Source organism: Giraffa tippelskirchi, chromosome 8 (genome assembly GCF_054371585.1).
Source record: "Giraffa tippelskirchi isolate mGirTip1 chromosome 8, T2T-mGirTip1v1.2.pri, whole genome shotgun sequence".
Lineage (NCBI taxonomy): Eukaryota > Metazoa > Chordata > Mammalia > Artiodactyla > Giraffidae > Giraffa > Giraffa tippelskirchi.
Genome location: NC_137282.1, coordinates 35,254,433 through 35,275,998, shown reverse-complemented (window position 1 = coordinate 35,275,998; position 21,566 = coordinate 35,254,433). Strand labels below are relative to the sequence as shown.

At 35.1% G+C, this 21,566-nt stretch overlaps 1 protein-coding gene across 3 annotated transcripts in view; it reads left to right on the top strand.

Moving 5' to 3' along the window:
• The window catches only part of LOC145518182 (uncharacterized), a 429,574-nt gene that overhangs the window by 135,881 nt on the left and 272,127 nt on the right, over window positions 1-21,566 (top strand). For 2 of the 3 annotated variants that reach the window (XR_014062723.1, XM_081522001.1), the window contains exon 3: window positions 7,050-7,135. The gene's annotated coding sequence lies outside the window, so the exon portion shown is untranslated. Of the gene's footprint in view, window positions 1-7,049; window positions 7,136-8,459; window positions 8,572-21,566 lie in introns of those variants that run through there. The other variant, XR_014062724.1, reaches the window with a different exon arrangement.

Here is a 21,566-nt window from a genome sequence, read left to right as displayed (position 1 = left end):
TGATAATACTCAGTGTCCACAAAAGTATGGAGAGACAAACATTCTCTGTTGTTAATGCTGAGATAAAAGTTGTACCTAAGTTAGTATTTTCAGAGGTCATTTTTAAATTACTTATTTGCTGACAGTGTGATCCAGCCGTTCTACTTCTAAAAATGTATCCTTGTTTTATCTAATACAGATGTGAAAAGATGTATATAAAAGTATATTCATTTAACTTTTGTAATAGTCAAAAAAACAAGGAAGCAACAAATAACCCACATTTTGCCAGAGGTGGTTTTATAAATTTAGGTTTATCATGCAATTGAAACCTCTGAAAATACTACCTTAGGTACAACTTTTATCTCAGCATTAACAACAGAGAATGTTTGTCTCTCCATACCTTTGTGGACACTGAGTATTATCAATTATTTAAAATTTTCGTACTTTATTTAATCAACCGATTTGTATCATTTGTATTTTTATCTATAAAATCTTTTTGGATTTTAGTATGTTTTTCTCTCTCATACAGGACATACTAAAATAAACAAATGTGAGCATCATTACTAAGCATGCTCCATAGTCATGAAGTATAACCTAGATCTACATATTTTAGTATGGAGAGAGAGATGGATAACACATATTATTGAGTGACAAAAACACTTTAATATATGTAGTGAGAATATAAAAAATTACCAACATTATCTTTGAAAAATGGAGTTTGCATGTGAGTATGTGTTTGTTTATGTGTTCATTTGGGGAAAAGCAACTTACACATAATTGTGTGTGGTTTGGATTTTTATGATAAATTTACATATCTTAATAATTCTTTAAAAATTTTAATTTTTCTTTAAGATTTGCATCTACACTTTATTGAAATGATTTCCATCCAGTCGCAACATGATTTCATGATGAATAATGTGTCAGAAATGAAATTTAAAAATGAAATAAAGCTCATTTATGCTCAACTAAGAAATCTAAAGTACTAAATTAAAAAACACAGACTGAAGAGCATGTTTTAATGCATTTAATTATCACGCCATGTGATAAAAGAAACGAAACTGTATGCTAAGGAGAGTGAAATCAAGCTTGTTACAGTTCTTTGGTTTTATAAAATTTAGACAAATATCTTACAGCACTGTTTCTGTTTATCATCTCAAGTAATATAAGAAATATAAAAGGTGAACAGGGGTAGATTAAGGATAGTAGAGGTAAGAAAGGCAGGCATATGTTATTTTCACATATTGCATATATTTATTATAAGAAATTTTGCCATCTTCAGATAAATGCCAGTTTTAGCATTATATGCGTTTAAAAAGCTAAAGATAATAATTTAGTGTCCATTGAAAGGTATTATTATAGATTTGAACTGATTATTGTAATTTATAATGATGATATTTCCACTTAAACTCTGGACATTGAAGAAGTTCAGAGGGATTTAGTACTTATCATTTAAGATTCCAGAAAAGTCTGAATCAGTTTTGTCCAATAAATTATCTACATAGGTCAGGCTGTACGTGGACTGATCCAGAGGCATACTGGAAGTGTCAGGCTTCAGGGACAAGTGACCAGAGGGCACATCCTAACTTAAACTCTAGCTGTTTCAGTTTCTGTTATTCATCAAGTGAGATTTCATTCTCCTCCTTTGTAGTCCTGTACTCTTTGATACCACATGCTGTATGAATCTAGTTAGTCGATTCAAAATTGGTAAGAAAGTGAATAGGAAATACCAATCAAATATGCAGGGAAAGGTTAATTGCTATGTTCTAACTATTCAAGGGGCCAAGTCACTGAAAAACTCAGAAAGCCAGAGAATGTAGATACTCTGCAGGCAGTTCGAATCAATGAAAAGCCCCGCGTGTGAAGCAGTAGAATTGGTCGAGGCTGTGGCAGACACGAATCACATCCAATTGCTTGTTACCGTATGGAGCTGGGGACCCATATTGAAGGATTTTTTGATTTTCAAGAGAAATCAAAGATTAGGAATGATTCACAAAATTTCCCAATTTCTAAAATACTCTACTGGTTAAGCAAAATATTCCTGTGGGCTAAAATTAAGGCCATGACTTACCCATCAAGCAGCTCTTGCCCCCAGGATTAGGTCTATGAAAACAACCAGAATTAGTGGTATAAAGTCATTTCTGCTTTTGGTGCATTTGTGGTTTTGAAGATCACATCATGGAAATGAAATGAGATGAGACATAAAGCTACTTGTCACACTTAGTCAGTGTCTGAAAGGAAAATGAAAGAGAAAATTGTAGGCTTAATATTTTGAAGCAACCACATAGCTGAGAAAGCGGAAGATTACAGTTCAACAGATTTGCAGCACAGATTTTTGTAGTCTCATATATATATTATATGCTTCAAAGATAATCAGTGTTTTGTCATTTTTGTGTCTAACTACTACATTTTGTGTCCAACTACTATGGTACTCCATTACTAAGTAGTAACCTGTTTACCCTGGCTTGATGCTAAGGCTGTGTCTGTAGGACACTAGTTTAGAAGTTAGATCCCCATGGTATAGTCACATGGCATCTTAAGAAACAATTGAATTTCTAATCAAAGACTATGGATGGTTTTTCCTTCTGAGGAGACTTTTTCTGATAGCTCATCAATATATGTCAACTTCATGAAAACAGACTGGAATTACAGTAGATTCATTCTATACTGAGTGCAGATCCAAGGAGGGACCATTTTTGAGTTGTATCAAAAGACCAAGATGATTTACATATAAGCTTCTAAAACTAGGTAACCTGTATGTTTAAGTCCCCTGTCATTTGGGTATCTGTTTTATAGGTTATGTTTTATTTCTAAACATCATGTAGAGTTAGTTTTATTATTTCAATTAATGACTATAAGCTATAGTTACTGTTAGAATCTTGAAAAGGCTATCTTTTTGTCATATGCCCCAAAAGGAAATAAAATATTATTTTAATTTCTTCAAATAAATACCATATTCAAACTGTGATATATCACAACTGATATATCAGCAAATGAAATACCTTTAAAGAATAAGTCTCTTCAAATAACAAACAGTATCAAGACCAAGAACATCACCTTCTAAGCTGTTCTGCGCTGCCTCCTTTCCCGCTCAGATAAGTCCATTGCATTTCTGTACTTATCAGTTATATGACTAACTTTTATGTATAGTAAAGTGTCTTCTGCTTCTTCACTTTACAAAGGATGACTTTATAGTGTTCTTGTTGTCCAGTAGATTGTTTTTGGTATGGTTTCTTGCTTGGTCACTGATGGCTTCAAATTGCCTCTAATCCAAAGATTTAATAAAGTGAATGTTTCTCTAATTACCTTAGATCAAGTGGTCCAATTGATTTTATTTTAAAACTAGGGAATGTTAATCTATCATCTTTTAATTAAGTAAATGTGGATGATATTTGTTCAGTGTACCACAATTTAAATATCATAAATGTATTTATGATTGTGCACTAGTGTCAGCATTCTAATTTTTATAATCAGTATTATATGGTATAGTATAGATATTAAGTGCATAAGTGTGATATTAACAGTTTAATAAACTCGTCATTATAGAGATTAACATTTATGTGAATGTTGAATTTAAGCTTGGGCATATTGATATAAAAATTTACTGTTAGATTTTATTGATCAGTTAACAAAATCAACTATATTAGTTTCTTAAAGAAATAAACAGTACATCACCACTTGAAATATTTTAAATATTTTTCATTAGAGTTGTACACATTGACTTTTGTTTCTATTATTATTAGTGTAAGTGTTAATATCATTAAGGGGTCAACGTTTTTCCATAAAGGACCAAACAGTAAATATTTTAGGTTTTGCAAACCCAAGGCCTTTATTGCAACTACTCAATTCTGCTGTTATAACTGAAGTCTACCGTAGAAAAAAATATAAATCAACAGAGGTATGCCTGTGATCCAATAAAATTTTATTTATAACAGCAGGCAACTGGCCCACAGGTGATAGCTTACCAGTCCATATATGAATATCATTTTATAGTTTTTCAGTGCTTTCACATATTCACAGATGAATTAAGCACAGCAGTCTTGGTTACCTAGCTATACATATTCGCTTTTTGCAGATGAATAAAACAGAGCTTAGACAGCTTGCACATACAAATCAAAGTAAATGAGACTCATGTCTTCAGGCTCTGTGACAGATGCTTCTGGTATCTGTTGCCTCATAAAGTAAGCCACTCTGAAAGCCAACATTTATGTATTATTTAATTAATAAAATTTTCTTTCCACTTCATTATGAACTTTGTCATACCAGAGCATGATGACAAGATGATAGTACAAGCTCAAGCAAGACCACAGCTCAGATCCCAGTGAGTGGAGCTGACATATGCTCAAAATTCAGGAATGCAAGAGCTTAGACATATTTAGGAAGATGAACAGAGACACAGAAGATTGGACAGCTGTTGTTACTTCATTAAGGAAGAGTCGATTCCTTATCCAAATATTTTAGAAATATTTGTTGAGTAAATTAACAAATGAACAACATTGAAGACATGATTAAATATGTTCTGAAAGGAATGAATAGAAATAATAACTACAATGTAGTTTATGTACATAGTAAACCATTTGGACTCCACTTATTCAACAACCGCAAAACAATTATTGAATTCAGGCTGAGTCACATATTCCACCACAGGCTGAGAGGATACAGGGAAATTTCTTGTACTTAAAAGGCTAAACTATAAAGGAGAGACATGAGGACTTTTAAAGACAGTCAAAAAATGGTATGTTAGACATGGTTAAAAGCTTAAGTTTTAGAAAGGTAAATGACATGATAGTATATTTTAAAACTTATATAATTATCAAACATATACTTTATCTTTTTAAATGGCCATCCATTAAAATGTTGCAGTTTTATCAAGGTGCATATCTTTTAAAAAATGAAGAAAAAAATGGAGAAGCCTATAGAAAAGTAATCAAAGTTTCAACTTGAAATAAAAGCAGACACTAAATATCAGTCTTTAAATATGCTTTTGAAAACTGTACCTTTTTAAAGTTTAAATTAATATAAAGTTTACATTTGACAGTATATTAAAAAATAAAATTTGAACATGTTAATTATTTTTACTATAAAAATGTACATCCCAAAGTTTATCCTTTAAAATGAAAACAGAATTTTATAGTATAATATCACATTTAATCAACAATGTTATATTAATTACTTAGACATAATAAATTTATGCTCTAGGTATAATATTTATTTTAAAATTGGAGTTAATAGTTTTATTATTTGACTGCTTCATCACCATAGTTAAAAGCTTTATTTTGAAAAACATGTATGTATAATGTTAAGAACTTCTGATTTTTATGTCCTGTTTTTCTGTTTGTGGAAAGGGAAATGAGAGAAGATATTTTGATATGGGTGAAAAAGTTAAGAAGCATTTATGATAACTGGGATAGAGATTCTCTACACTAATCAAGATGTAGTGAAAAAAGTGGTAACAATGTATTCAAATTTCTTTAAACTGTCATTTTAGACAGGCTTCCTGGAATATGACCAAGTCAGTAATCTATTGTATATTCTCAACTGAAGTCAGTCACAAATTTTTTTGGAACTGGAATTCTTTCAATACAATTGTTTTCAATTTGTACAAGATAATATACATAGCAAGGGGGGAAAAGGAGAGAAGTGAGAGAAAATTAAAACAAATTGTAATGCCAAGCTGGAAAATTTTTGAATACCTAGAATATTTAGATTCTCTTTATATTTTCCTTCAAACTAATGTATTTGATGAAAATCCTTATCTTATCCTCCCTTTCCCTCAACTGCAAGAAAAAACAAGGACAAAAATACTAATATACCTGATTCACATCCTTTATGACTGAAAAAGAGTTTGCATTGATGTGATGCAGGAATCAGGCTCACAGAAAACATCTCACATTTACCATAAACCATGTCCTCCTTGAAAGAAATGAAAATGATAATTCCAATCATTTTACTTTATAAACTAAGGTTTCAAAAGTTTTTGTTTGTATTCTTAAATTAATTGTTAGTAAATTATAAATTTTGTCTATATGTGTGTAAGGGCTTCCCTGTTGGCTCAGTGGTAAAAAAAAATCCACCTGCCAGTTCAGGAAACGTGGGTTCTGTCCCTTCTGTGGAGGAGAAAAGGCAATCCATTCCAGTAATCTTGCCTGGGAAATCCCATGGACAAAGTAGCCTGGTGGTTACAGTCCATGGGGTCCTAAAGAGTCAGACATGACTTAGAGACTAAACAACAACAATGGACATATGTATACACAAAATTTGATATTTCTGTAAAATATATGTACCACTGTCATTGTAAAATGCCCATTCTAGGCTAAATTAAAAACATCAGGTTCCCTGGAATTCTATCAGTGGGTCATAATTGAACACATGTGAAATGTTTGTCTAGACCACTTGTTAATTAATGATGTGTGAGTGGGTGAAATTCCCCTGTAACCATGTGACATGTGTGCTCCAAGTAATTTGAAGTTATCCTTTCTCTTTCTTATACATGCATGTCTTTTCAGTCAAGTATTCCATTGTCTAAGTATTCGATAGTTGGTTTGGTCCTTTATTTGGGGCTTCCCTGATAGCTAAGTTGGTAAAGAATCCACCTGCAATGCAGGAGACCCCAGTTCAATTCCTGGATAGTGAGGATCCCCTGGAGAAGGAATAGGCTACCCATTCCACTATTCTTGGGCTTTCCTGGTGGCTCAGCTGGTAAAGAATCTACCTACAATGCCAGAGACCTGGGTTCAATCCCTGGGTTGGGACTATCCCCTGGAGAAGGGAAAGGCTACCCACTCCAGTATTCTGGCTTGGAGAATTCCATGGACTGTATAGTCCATGGGGCCCCAAAGAGTTGGACACAACTGAGGGACTTTCACTTTCCCTTTCCCTTTGGTCTTTTATTTACTCTTTGCCAGAAAGTTGGTGTGAGGCTTTTTTGTAGATATTCTTAAAAATTTGGGACTTAACTATTGCGTATTAAAGAAAAGCTTCCTACATGCTTAATTACATGTACTACATCAAATTAGAGTAACTTAAAGTAAAAGAAACATATCACGACATATTTTTTCATTTTTTCTCTCAAGGATACCATGTTTTAGGAAAAGTACAAAATGAAGAGTAATCTCTCTGGAATATGAGGAACAAGATGGGAAGGACTGCAGATACTAAGGTAAGCCATTAGTTTTCCTATCTAAGCCTCTATTTCAATTCTACCTTTTCAAGGCAAAGTGCTGTGTGCCTTTCTTTGCTTTGATTGTTAAATTGTGATCCTTGAAATCTGTTTGGTCTGCGATGCAGGTCCTCAGTCATGAGAAGAATGAAGTAATACTAGCTTTTGTGGTTGTTTTACCTTTTTTGAAGTAATTAATCTTAATGGTTGCTGGGGGAGAGGAAATTCAGGGTCAAAAGATTCTCAGACTCTAGTCCTAAATTTCAGTAGCTTGAATGTGATCTCTGGCTAGTCAGCCGACCTCCCTGGACTCCAGTCATCCACCTGAGAATCGCCAGGGCAAATGCACAGTGTCGTGGGAGACCAAGAAATACTCAAGACTTTTCATGAGATTTGAGAAGGAAGCTGAGTAAAATCAGGTTATAAATGAGACACAAAGAGGAAGACATAAAAGGTTAAATGAAAAGTGCTTATGTGACTAATCAGAATTGATGTTATCTTCTGAGTTCATTTTTAGAAAATGAGCTCATATTTTAGAAAAGATTCTAAAATAGCTCATATTTCAGAATATATTTTACAAATTTTACTCTTCCTTAGCAATTGTATTGCTGTCAACATTGAAAAAAGTAGAAAAATATGAGAATATAAAATATATCAGAAAACATACTTGCAATTTGGAGACTTACCTGCTTCTAATGCAGTAGCAATGAAACATTCAAGTGTTTGTTTATTCATTGATTTGTTCAAGAACTCATGGCAGCTTTATTGCTACATGTCAGGTGTGATCAGGGCTGGCTGCTAAATCTTTTTTCTTCTTCATTCATAAGCTGAGAATTATAACTGAAGCAACCTCATCAATGTGCTGTATAAATTAAGCAACACTCAGTAACGTGTACATGGTAGCAAAGTAAATGGAAGATATTTTTATTAAAATTAACGTTTGTTAGAAGAGATGAGAGGGTTTAAATAATTACAGATCAAGCACTCTGGGCATTGAAAAGGAAAAGTTATTTTGTCCAAACGGCATCTGGATGCCTCCTCTCTCCTCTTCTACTGTCTTCTCTCCCTTCCTCTCTTGTGACCTCAGGAAGCTTGACTGAAGAGGAGTTGGAGTCTTGCTTTCACACAGACCCTGGTTTCTTAGGCCTACCCCTTAGAGCACCCTCCAGCAAACTTCCTGATCTCCCCAGGAAGGACCTGACATCTTACTGCAGGATGTGTCAGATGTCTGATGCATAATCAGTCATTCATTCATATTGATTCATCATTCAGAGGCCTGTTTTAATACAGTGTAAGATTAATTTAATGATGTTTTGTGATTTAGGAAAGAAATGTTTGGAAAAATCGAAGAGAATTCCCTAAGATAAAAGTAACTCAGTTGACTCTATTAAAACATAAAGAGTAATTTGAAGAAAGTAATAAGGATTATTCAAAAGGTATGTCATGTTTAGTGACCACCCCCCCCCCCCAGAGGTTAGTATTATAAGTTATGGGAAAAAATACTATGCTGGCTGTGAGTTTGTCATAAATAGCTTTTAATATGTTGAGATATGTTCCCTCTACACCCCCTTTGCTGAGAGTTATCATGAATAGATGTTGAATTTCATCAAATGCTTTTCTCGCATCTGTTGAGATATTCATGTGGTTTTTGCCTTTCTTTTTGTTAATGTGACATATTGCATCGATTGATCTGTATATACTGAACCATACTTGTGGCCCAGGAATGAATCTAACTGGATCATGGTGCGTGATCCTTATTTTGTGTTGTGGGATTCTGTTTGCTCATGTTTTGTTGAGGATTCATGGTAAGGAAAATAAATAAATGTTATTTTGTTAATACTTTAAAAAACACTAAAAGGGGGCTAGAAGATCTGCTTTCTAAAGTCCTTCTGAGGCTTTTAGCATGGGTTTTATGAAGCTAAGTGAAATCACTGAGGCTTGCACATGATAGCTATGTAGATCTAAGAACTTCATGCTATGTTTAGACTAGTCTGTCCTGGTGTCTCTTTGCCAAAATTCAGCAGGGCTTTATTTTAATACCTGATAGAAGAACAGAAAGTATTTTCTTCAGTGCCTTTTCCGTTTTCCTTCAATACTATAAGTTGCATAAATGCTATTTCAATTACTAATTCATTATCAGTAATGGTAGTAATATTTAATGTCACATTTTGAGCTCTTGAAATGTTCTCAGTGATCATTTTGATTTTCATTTGTAAAATTATCTCTAAGTGTGTAGGTGCCTCTTTGTCAAAATAAGGGAAAAGAGCATCCTACTCTCATAGGTATTAGAGTTTACGGTTATTTTTCTGTTTGTAATTATTTCATGGTGACTGTGGTGTCTGTACACTGTATTAGAGAGAGAGGGAGTGGATAAAATGTACAGTGATTTATTGGTGAGATTTTTTTAATTATAAGAAAAGTAAGCTTTTGAAAATTCAATGATGACACTGTAAAATTTTTAAAGATTCTTTTAACCTTAAACTCAGGGAAATAATAAATGAATTTGTCAGAAGTGAATTTGGAGCCGCATCTGGAGCCTGCTGACCTGGATCCTTCAGTTCAGTATTTAAAAACTTAAAATTATTCCTATTATATCTTCCCCTCAGTAAATTTTCATGCCCATCCAAACGCATTCCATCATTTAAGTGATTCACATTTCTAAAAAAGAAAGGGAATAAATTCATTTTCTTCATCCCACCCTGCCCATCCCCAGTTAAAATATGTATATATATATATATATACACATACTAGTCAAAGGATACTTGCAGTATAATATAAATATTTTCCAATAATCTGATTCTCTTCCACCTGGGTACATCGTAGGACTGTAATTTGCTGACCTGTGTGGTTGGATATGGTCAGTGTTTTCGTGAGCCAGCTGTTCTGTGTTTTTCTTGAGATGGTAGGTCAGGTGTGGTGACAAGAGGGGAAACGGAAGAGGCAGGAAAGCAACGTTTCCTGTACTCACAGGTCCGGGGGGGAGAGACCGTCAGTGCTCGCCATCAGGGGGCCCTAGAGGGAGCTCTAGGAGAGAATGCCAGACGAGCAGGGGGAGCTGAGGGGGCCAGGGAGAGGAAGTAGGGGGAAGGAGGGCCCTTGGATTAGTGTCTTTACTAGGCGCGGGCTGGAGCATCCTAACCAAAGGTATGCACGGGTTTCATCGGCATGTGCAATTTCACTAGGTCACAGTTCGGACAAAAAAGGGTCATGGTGGACATTGCTGCTCCCGGCCATCTGGGCGGGGTGCCCACAGCCTGCTTGTGGGGATGCTGAGGCAGCAGGACGCTACGAAACTTTAAAATTCACAATACACAAGCATGTGGCGCATTTTCACTTCCCAAACTGGTGACAGAAAATACATATAGCAGATTTCAGCTAACCTGTAATACCTGTTCCACTAGGTATCGTGATAATTTACTCAAGTAATGCTGAAGTAAAATGAGTTTTATTTTCAGTGAGTTTTTTGTTTTCACATCCACAAGTTCTATTTAGATCTTTTTTCAAATATGTTTATTCTTATTTAGCATCTTGTTCTTTCATTATGACTCCTGTGTATTTTTTTTTAATCTTTTTTGAACATTTTGAGACTGTTCTAATCCATGAGCTGGTTAATTTTACTGACTCCAGTGCACGTCTGCTGGTGTGACCTTGGCCAAGTTATGTATCATTAACTAGGATAATAGTGCCTACATCAAGGGGTTGTTGTGAAATTTAGAATGGCTTTTTGCAGTAAGGGTAGAGGACCTGAAAGAATCTAGTGAAGAGTGTACAGTTTTCATTGTTTTCAGCTTCCTAGGGCTTGACTTCTTTTGCCTGATTGTTCAGGATTTCTGGACATTTTTCTTCCTTTTGCAAAAGCCATTCATTAAACTTTAATACTTTATCAAGAATCTTTAGGTGGTTGTAGTTAAGGATTTCAGGGTAGCCAAGCCTGGCGTGTTATTGGCAAAAGAATTCATTCAATTGGATGTTTCTTCTAATTATCTGCTAGGTTCTCCTAAAGTACTATATTGGGATAGAACTGTATCAGTTCATACAGCAAGAGAAAATAATTCAAACTACATAACTGAGGCATCTTCTTTTGTATTCTCTAGAGTTATGAAGTAGTTCTTTCAATTTAAAAGAATCTAGTATATTTAATGAAAATAATATCTACTTAGAATATATATTTTTAATAGAAATGACCAAAGATTTTTATAGGATATTTAAAAAAATCTATTTCCTTATTCTTGGTATGTATTATATTCATGTACTCAAAATCACACTAGTTTTTTTTTTTTGGTAAAATTCATTTTTAAAGAAATTAATATTAAGGTCAAAAGACTTTCAATAATAAACTAACTTGACAGAATTTACAATACATATTTATCATAACTGTTTTACAAAATTTGTCAGTAAGCTATTTTAAATTCTACGAGATTTTATTCCTCCCTTTCTCTTCCTTTCAAAAAGAAAAATAGTTAAGTTCATCCATTTCTGCCATTGTGAGAACAATTGTGATTAATAGTTCTCCTCAAATCTGGCCAACTCTAATAATATAAACCATGTATCTTATATACTAAGGCACTTACAATGAAAGTGTCTCTTTTGAGATTTGAACTGTAGGAAAAAAAAATCATGAGTACACTAACTAGAGAATATAGCGTGATTAAAGACCAAAATTTAAAAAGAAGTTTAATTTTTCACGTGGTATAATTTTACACTATTTGTATCAATTTCAGCATTTCACTGTGTATCCCAAAGGGCTTATGAAATGATTCAACATCACTAGGAAATGATATCTAAAGAAAAATGACAGAGAACATTTTTTCTCAAGTGTAATGCATGTCTATTCTTACAAAGATTATCATAAGTTGGCTTAAAATTCATCATGCATTTTTAGTTAATAGAATATTAAATATATTTAATTTTATGTGTATATGGGTATATAAATAAATGTAGATGTACTACTGTATCTAGTTATACTTCAGGCTGTTTAAATCTGATGTTTACAAATCAAGTTTAAAAGTAAATACATACTCTTGCTCAAAACTATGCAAGGATAAATTCTAATAGTTAATTGTTTAAGTCAGTCTCTAAAACTCCTGATGTCCACATCATAACCAGGACAACTGAACACAAATTTCTGGTTTGAGTCCCAGGCACCAGTGATTTCTAAAGCTCCCAGTGAATTCCCATATGCACCCGAGGTTCTGAAACATCACTATAGGTGAATTGATATTCATAGAAATAAGCACTTTTTAATTTTAAGAATGCATTTAAGATACTGCCTATGATTCTGCTGATTAAAATAACTGCTATCTTATCAACAAATTAGTTGATCTACTGGTGCCTTAATATATAGATCCATTATATACTTAAGAAAATTGAGACTTAAAAGAATTAAGACGTTTTCCCCACAATACACATCTAGTGAGCAGTGAAGTAATTTAAAACCAAGTTTTCCTCCTTACTTTCTAAATTGATTCACCAAGGCAGCATAGCTTAATTAGTCAGAGGTTAGGAATCTAAGATTTTGAATATTTTGCTCATAATACACCCCGAAAATTTACCATATTCGGTTTCACCTTTTCTCAAAATGCATGTAAAATAATATTAAATTGTAAAATTTTTAATAAGGCATAAATCATTAAGAAATACACAAAGCTTATACCCTTTTGTTATAAGAATAACTATCTTTATACTCAAGAAGAAGTTCAAGTATTTCTACCAAACAACCATGAGTTTTTTGAAATTTATTATAATGTCTTCCCATATCCATAGTTTTCATATCTGAGAAGCAATCATAGCTTTAGACAACTTCAGATATAATTTCTGACCTCTTAGACCAAAAGTTTTCATATTTTACTTATCCTTCACTTACTAGTTGGAAATCCCTAGAGTTTCTTTTTTTATGAAATAGCTACAAAATATTTAGTTCAACTGCCATCAAAACATCAGCTGTTCAGTTTTTGTTACTCAACTAGAGGGCCCTTAAATTCTCTAAATACAGGATCATCTTCTAAGAAGGAAAGATCAAGCTCTTCCTGGAAAGTTTTCAAAGGAGAATTAGCCATAATGATTTAGCATAACTAACACGATGATTCATATGCTAAATTGGATTTGTAACTTTGTATCATTATAAAAGTTTTATTTAGATTACAAAATCTCTTAGAAAAATATCAAAATAAAATTCTGAAAAAAATACTGTTGTCACATCTTCCAAATAATTAGGTTTTGGTTGTAAATAATGGTCAATTAGCTACTTCTGTTATTAAGAAAGGCTTAAATTTGGAGGCCTAAATTTCTTTAGATTATGCAATAAATGAGTTGTAAATAATTTTTCTCTCATACATAACTTTTCACTCCATAGTTGAGTATGAGAGGAGAAGATGATAAACTAAAAGTATTTGAAACTGTTTAAGAAAGGGAACATTTTTCAGTAGTTTTTCAGTTAGTATCTTTCTCAATTTCTTCAGCATATTTAAAATATATTCATCTTTCCTCTAAGTTATAAAAGCTTGAAATATTAATTAGTTAGAAGTTAATAAATTCAATGTTATACATTATACTGAGTGAAGAACTGTATCAAATTTTTAATTAGACAAATACGTCATACAAGTGATGGAATATTCTGAATTATGAAGTCAGTGCTTGCTACTACAGTATCCTGGTTTTGGGGGTCATGATGATTGGTCTAAGAAAAGTTTTACCTGCTTGCCAGTCATTGATTCAGGAACCCAGGCCTAAGCCAGTTGGTGCATAGAATCACCTGGACATTGGAATTGGTTCAGATGCTTAGAAAGTGCCCTGGGGAGAAGCATCTGTAAATGAATGGGTATGGTTCCGAGTTTAGCCCCAATCCATGAATATAGATTTATGGAAATAAATTAGTTTGTTCTTAATAATGAGCCTCTATAAAAACAACTTCTGCTCTTCTTTTTATAAAATTTTTTATGTGTTGAAATAAGGCATAGAAATTTTATAGCCATCTTCTAAAAGCCTGTGGATGTTAATCAACACAGAAGAGCAGAGCTAAGAAAATCTCAGAGGAATTAAGTTAAAAATTAAGAAAAAATTGAGAGACTTGACTGAACCATGATTGATGGTTTCCAACCAGTGAATTTCTGATCTATTTCTGGTTTATTAACTATGACAAAGCCTTTGACTGTGTGGATCACAATAAACTGTGGAAAATTCTTAAAGAGATGGGAATACCAGACCACCTGACCCGCCTCCTGAGAAATCTGTATGCAGGTCAGGAAGCAACAGTTAGAACTGGGCAAGGAACAACAGACTGGTTTCAAATAGGAAAAGGAGTACGTCAAGGCTGTATATTGTCACCCTGCTTATTTAACTTATATGCAGAGTACATCATGAGAAACGTTGGGCTGGAGGAAGCACAAGCTGGAATCAAGATTGCCGGGAGAAATATCAATAACCTCAGATATGCAGATGACATCACCCTTATGGCGGAAAGCGAAGAAGAACTAAAGAGCCTCTTGATGAAAGTGAAAGAGGAGAGTGAAAAAGTTGGCTTAAAGCTCAACATTCAGAAAACTAAGATCATGGCATCTGGTCCCATCACTTCATGGGAAATAGATGGGGAAACAGTGGAAACAGTGTCAGACTTTATTTTTCTGGGCTCCAAAATCACTGCAGATGGTGACTGCAGCCATGAAATTAAAAGACACTTACTCCTTGGAAGGAAAGTTATGACCAACCTAGACAGCATATTAAAAAGCAGAGACGTTACTTTGCCAACAAAGGTCTGTCTAGTCAAGGCTATGGTTTTTCCAGTAGTCATGTATGGATGTGAGAGCTGGACTATAAAGAAAGCTGAGCGCTAACGAATTGATGCTTTTGAACTGTGGTGTTGGAGAAGACTCTTGAGGGTCCCTTGGACTGCAAGGAGATCCAACCAGTCCATCCTAAAGGAGGCCAGTCCTGGGTGTTCATTGGAAGGACTGATGTTGAAGCTGAAACTCCAATACTTTGGCCACCTGATGCGAAGAGCTGACTCATTTGAAAAGACCCTGATGCTGGGAAAGATTGAGGGCAGGAGGAGAAGGGGACGACAGAGGATAAGATGGTTGGATGGCATCACTGACTCGATGGACTTGGGTTTGGGTGGACTCAGGGAGTTGGTGATGGACAGGGAGGCCTGGCGTGCTGCAGTTCATGGGGTCGCAAAGAGTTGGACACGACTGAGTGACTGAACTGAACTGAACTGAACCGGTGAATATTTCAATTATACTTCTCTGTTATTTGAGGCAATTTAAGTTGGAATTTTATGTTATTTATGTCCAGAAGCATAATTTTTACGTATTGTGTTTGTTAGCTTGACTTGGCATAAAACATGAATCAGAATGTCCTTCCTTGAATTATTTGTGGATTGCTTTCTTACACTGACTGTTGTTGGGGAGATTATACTTTTTGGTTGACTTGATTATATTTCTTAATTAACTAATATTTTTTCCTTATGTTTAAACATATGATAATATTGCCAGTGTATTTTGATTACTTTATATCAATTTCCCTCAGGATATAAATGTGTCCTTTCATGCATTTGCTGTCCAGTAACTTAAATACTGAAAATACATGTTTAAGCACTGTTAACACATCTAGTGCTAGAGAATAGAAGAAGAAATGGAAATGAAAGAAAGAAAAATAATTGGTCAGTACATGCACACACACACACATATTCAGAGCACAATAAGAAAGACTCAACTATTGCAACCCTCATTTGAAATTAGTCATATGGTCCTAACTGATGATTATAAACTTCTTTTTCCATATTGCTGTTAATCTCAGCAAACATCTCTGGAGGTTAGGTTCTTTACCTGGTAGGGTAAAACAGACCTTCATTTCTCATAAGCCAGTGTGAGTTGTTATAGTATGTTATGGGCTTTATAGTACTTTATGAAGTTGTTATATCAGTTGTTACAGTATTTTATGTTTTATAGTATTTTATTTTTTTTCTTGCAATATGGGGATAATATTAAGTCAGAACGTAAAAGATCTCCTACATTTCAGACATACTCCTCCAGGCTGCCATTGTGTAGTAACAACCAATTTCTACTCTACATTGTGTCTTAATAACTGTGTCACCTTCCCACCCAGGTTCCATCACCCCTGCCAGTGGACTAGCCTCTTTGCTGGTTGATCCAGTAGGTGTGTCTCCAGTAGGAGTAGCCAGGTGGCAACCTCAGCTTCCACTTTTATAAGACTCTGTGTTGTGGCCATTAGTGGAGACATTTCTTCTTCTTATGGATTGTATTTTTAAATTATGAAAATGTTGTATTTAAGAAAAAGAAAACAAAGGAATCAATACTTTGATTTCTACTTTCTATTATTCAAAGAAAATAACAGTAGCCATATATCATATATGCATGTATATATCTGTTATGCACCTTCTCATTAATACAATTATTTTAACATAACAAATTATAACTGTCTTATTAAACAATTACATTTTTCTTAATAGTGATTTAATGCTTAGTCTTTCAAGTTAATATGCCATACTCTATGATGTTATTCTATATTCTCATATATTTAAGTTTTTATAATGAAACTTCTAGCCTCCAGAACTGTGAGATAATACAATTCTGTTTAAGCCACCCAGTTGATGGTATTTTTTTTTGTTTTGGCAGCCTGAACAGTCTAATATAATAATCTATTTAAATCAGTGAGTACCCAGAGTATATATACAGAGACAAAATAAACAGCCTAGTTTATTTATTAAAAAGAAGAGTTGTTCTTTTTAAAGAACAACAATAGTAGAGGACTTGCCCTACCAGATATCAAGACATGTTGTAAAGCTAGGAGTATAAAATCAGTAGTCATTTGTATGACTGTAAAAGAAAAGTCTCAATCTGTTCACTTAAGTTTAGTCACTCAGTCGTGTCCGACTCTTTGCGACCCCAAGACTGCAGCACACCAGGCCTCCTTGTCCATCACCAACTCCCGGAGTCCATCCAAACCCATGTCCATCGAGTCGGTGATGCCATCCAACCATCTCATCCTCTGTCGTCCCCTTCTCCTCCTGCCCTCAATCTTTCCCAGCATCAGGGTCTTTTCAAATGAGTCAGCTCTTCGCATCAGGTGGCCAAAGTATTAGAGTTTCAGCTTCAGCATCAGTCCTTCCAATGAACACCCGGTACTTATCTCCTTTAGGATGGAATGGTTGGATCTCCTTGCAGTCCAAGGGACCCTCAAGAGTCTTCTCCAACACCACAGTTCAAAAGCATCAATTGTTCGGTGCTCAGCTTTCTTTATACTTCAACTCTCATATCCATACATGACCACTGGAAAAACATAGCCTTGACTAGACAGACCTTTGTTGGCAAAGTAATGTCTCTACTTTTTAATATTCTGTCTAGGTTGGTCGTAACTTTCCTTCCAAGGAGCAAGCATCTTTTAATTTCATGGCTGCAATCACCATCTGCATTGATTTTGGAGCCACTGTTTCCACTGTTTCCCCATCTATTTGCCATGAAGTGATGGGACCGGATGCCATGATCTTAGTTTTCTGAATGTTGAGCTTTAAGCCAACTTTTTCATTCTCCTCTTTCAGTTTCATCAAGAGGCTTTTTAGTTCTTCTTTACTTTCTGCCATAAGGGTGGTATCATCTGCATATCTGAGGTTATTGATATTTCTCCCGGCAATCTTGATTCCAGCTTGTGCTTCTTCCAGCCCAGCGTTTCTCATAATGTACTCTGCATATAAGTTAAATAAGTAGGGTGACAATGTACACCCTTGACGTACTCCTTTTCCTATTTGGAACCAGTCTGTTGTTCCATGTCCAGTTCTAACTGTTGCTTCCTGACCTGCATACATGTTTCTCAAGAGGCTGGTCAGGTGGTCTGATATTCCCATCTCTTTCAAAATTTTCCACAGTTTATGTGATCCACACTGTCAAAGGCTTTGGCATAATCAATAAAGCAGAAATAGATGTTTTTCTGAAACTCCTTTGCTTTTTCGATGATACAACTGATGTTGGCAGTTTGATCTCTGCTTCCTCTGCCTTTTCTAAAACCAGCTTGAACATCTGAAAGTTCACGGTTCACATATTGCTGAGCCTGGCTTGGAGAATTTTAAGCATTACTTTACAAGCGTGTGAGATGAGTACAATTGTGCAGTAGTTTGAGCATTCATTGGCATTGCCTTTCTTTGGGATTGGAATGAAAACTGACCTTTTCCAGTCCTGTGGCCACTGCTGAGTTTTCCAAATTTGCTGGCATATTGAGTATAGAACTTTCATAGCGTCATCTTTCAAAATTTGAAATAGCTCAACTGGAATTCCATCACCTCCACTAGCTTTGTTCGTAGCGATCCTTCCTAAGGCCCACTTGACTTCACATTCCAGGATGTCTGGCTCTAGGTGAGTGATCACATCATTGTGCTTATCTGGGTCTTGAAAATCTTTTTTGTATAGTTCTGTGTATTCTTGCCACCTCTTCTTAATATCTTCTGCTTCTGTGAGGTCCCTACCATTTCTGTCCTTTATTGAGCCCATCTTTGCATGAAACATTCCCTTGGTATCTCTAATTTTCTTGAAGAGATCTCTAATCTTTCCCATTCTGTTGTTTTCCTCTATTTCTTTGCATTGATCGCTGAAGAAGGCTTTCTTATCTCTCCTTGCTATTCTTTGGGACTCTGCATTCAAATGGGTATATCTTTCCTTTTCTTCTTTGCTTTTTGCTTCCCTTCTTTTCACAGCTATTTGTAAGGCCTCCTCAGACAGCTATTTTGCTTTTTTGCATTTCTTTTTCTTGGGGATGATCTTGATTCCTGTCTCCTGTACAATGTCACGAACCTCCGTCCATAGGTCTTCAGGCACTCTGTCTATCATATCTAGTCCCTTAAATCTATTTCTCACTTCCACTGTATAGTCAAAAGGGATTTGATTTAGATCATACCTGAATGGTCTAGAGAATAACAGGGGTATAAAGAATTTTCCAATAACTATCTTCCTTGGTCACTCAGGATAAATCTGAAAATGGATTAAAAAGACCAACAAAAACAATAGCAGACCTTTGAGTCAGCAGCAGTTGAAACACTTCAGTTTCTGGTATTAACAAAGTCAGAAAAATGTTTTCAGCATTAGAGTTTATATTCATCTCCCTGTGTTTCTGCCTAAATTCCCTCTTACTGAACTAAATCACTCTCTGTTGACTCAGCATGTAAATCCTTTAAAGACTTTGGACTATTAAGTTCTCTCCAGAAGTGTTTAGCCAAAGACTGCGCATTTTATTTCTTCCCTCTCACTATATAAATCAATCTCTTTAGACACTTAATTGTATTTGCTGTTCTTTTTTGAATGCCCTCCATTTCATCTGATTTCTTCAACATTGAAAAAGAGAAAGCACTATCTCAAAGTGAATTCTAGTTCAGGTGTACTTTCTTGTTTGGTAATGTCCTGTGGCCACCGAGGTGATTTTCAGCTTTTTTCTCCAAACTGTCACAGTATTTCAGTCTCATCTAATTTTCTGTTTGGTATCCTCTCCTGTCTGTCCTATTCTGTTTGACTGCTTTCCAGCTGTCTCCCTTCCACTGAATATCTGTTTCTGATTATTTTTCTGCAGACACACTTCCTCACATTATTTCAAGTTGAATCTCATGTTTTAAATTTGTGACCATATTTCCAACTTCTCTAGGCTTTCCCCCCTCTCGTTTTCTATTTGTATGGGGGCTCAACACACCTCTGCACACTTTATTGAGAAACCTGTGTACATGTTATTAACACTTCATCAATTCCAGATATCCTATGAAAATATTTAAGGTTGAGTGTGAAGCAAATTACCACAGGCAGTCATTTTCAGTCATCATCCTCTTCTCTTTCATGCCGTAATTTCAAGTCATTCTGAAATAACCTAGTGAGAAAATGAGGCTATTAAATTCTCATCTAACCTTCTCCCATTTAATATTTAATGTATTCATTTACTGCTAAGATTTCTTTGTATCTGCATATCTTGTGATTTATCCAAATAGAGTTAGATCTATAACGTCTGTTTAATAAATAGCACTGCACTTCTGATTACATATCTGAACATTAAGCAATATTCTGCTGGAGCCTAGATGAACTTAGTGAAATAGAGAACATCCCAGAGAGAGTCAAGGTTATCAGTGGTAAATATCAAAGTTCCTGTTCCAATATTTCCCCATGATCCATCCAGACTCTCATGTTGGAAATTAATCTGAGGGAACTGAAATATTTTTCCCATAGAAATATATGAGAGCTCCCCTTTTTGCAGGAAATAATGAGATAGATATCAAGGAATAAACTAATACATAGACCTTATCAGTGGTCTGGAAAGAGTTCCAAATGTTAGGTAATCCAGGTCACTGTCTCAAGATGGGACCTAACCTTTTGATTCAATCATGTGACATTTTTTAATAGAATATAGCTTTGCCAGGCACAGTGGAGAGCTGAAAGAAAACAGAGAGTAGAACAAAAAGATGCTATTCGGTAGGAACACACAATCCACGCTGAGGATCCATAAGATCTCACAGTTCACAGGAAACATAACAAATAAGCACCAGGTGTTGCTCGGTTTGGAGGTACAGAGGGTGAGGTAGGAGAGAAGAGCAGAAAGCTGCATGCTCTCCTGTTCAGTTTGTCACAAAACACATGTTTCCCAGTTGAACTGTAAAATGAGAAGTATTCTTTCATAGTGAATGAAGATGTATTTACTGCTACAGTATGAAGAAGGATAATAGTTCAGTCATTCTTGCTTTGGTGGCTCAGATGATAAAGAATCCACCTGTAATGTGGGAGACCTGGGTTTGATACCTGGGTTGGGAAGATCCCCTGGAGGAGGGCATGGCAGCCCATGTTGCCAAGAATACTCCAGTATTCTTACCTGGAGATTCCCCATGGACAGAGGAGCCTGGAAGCCTACAGTCCGTGGTATCGCAAAGAGTCTGACATGGCTGAGTGACTCAGCATGATCATTGACTTTTTAAAATTGAAGTACAGTTGGATTACAATGTTTCAGCCATACAGCAACCTGTTCAGCTATATGAAGTGAAAGAGTCGGTCACTCAGTGGTGTCCAACTCTTTGTGACCCCAGGGACTGTAGCCTGCCAGTCTCCTCTGTCCTTAGAATTCTCCAGGCAAGAATACTGGAGTGGGTAACCATTTCCTTCTCCAGGGGATCTTCCCAACTCAGGGAGTGAACCTGGGTCTTCTGCATTGCAGGCATATTTTTTAATCACCTGAGCCAGCAGTTACTACAAGATATTGAATATGTTTCCCTGTTTATGCATAGGTCTTTGTTTATCTCATTGACTCTTAAAAGACTAATTAAATATACAGCTTCTTTCATATGAAAAATACCACGCACAAATATACAAAATACTGCATACAATTTTAGGAAGCCCTTGTGTATTAGTCATCTATTCCAGCCATAATAAATGACCACAAATTTAGTGACTTAATACAAGTT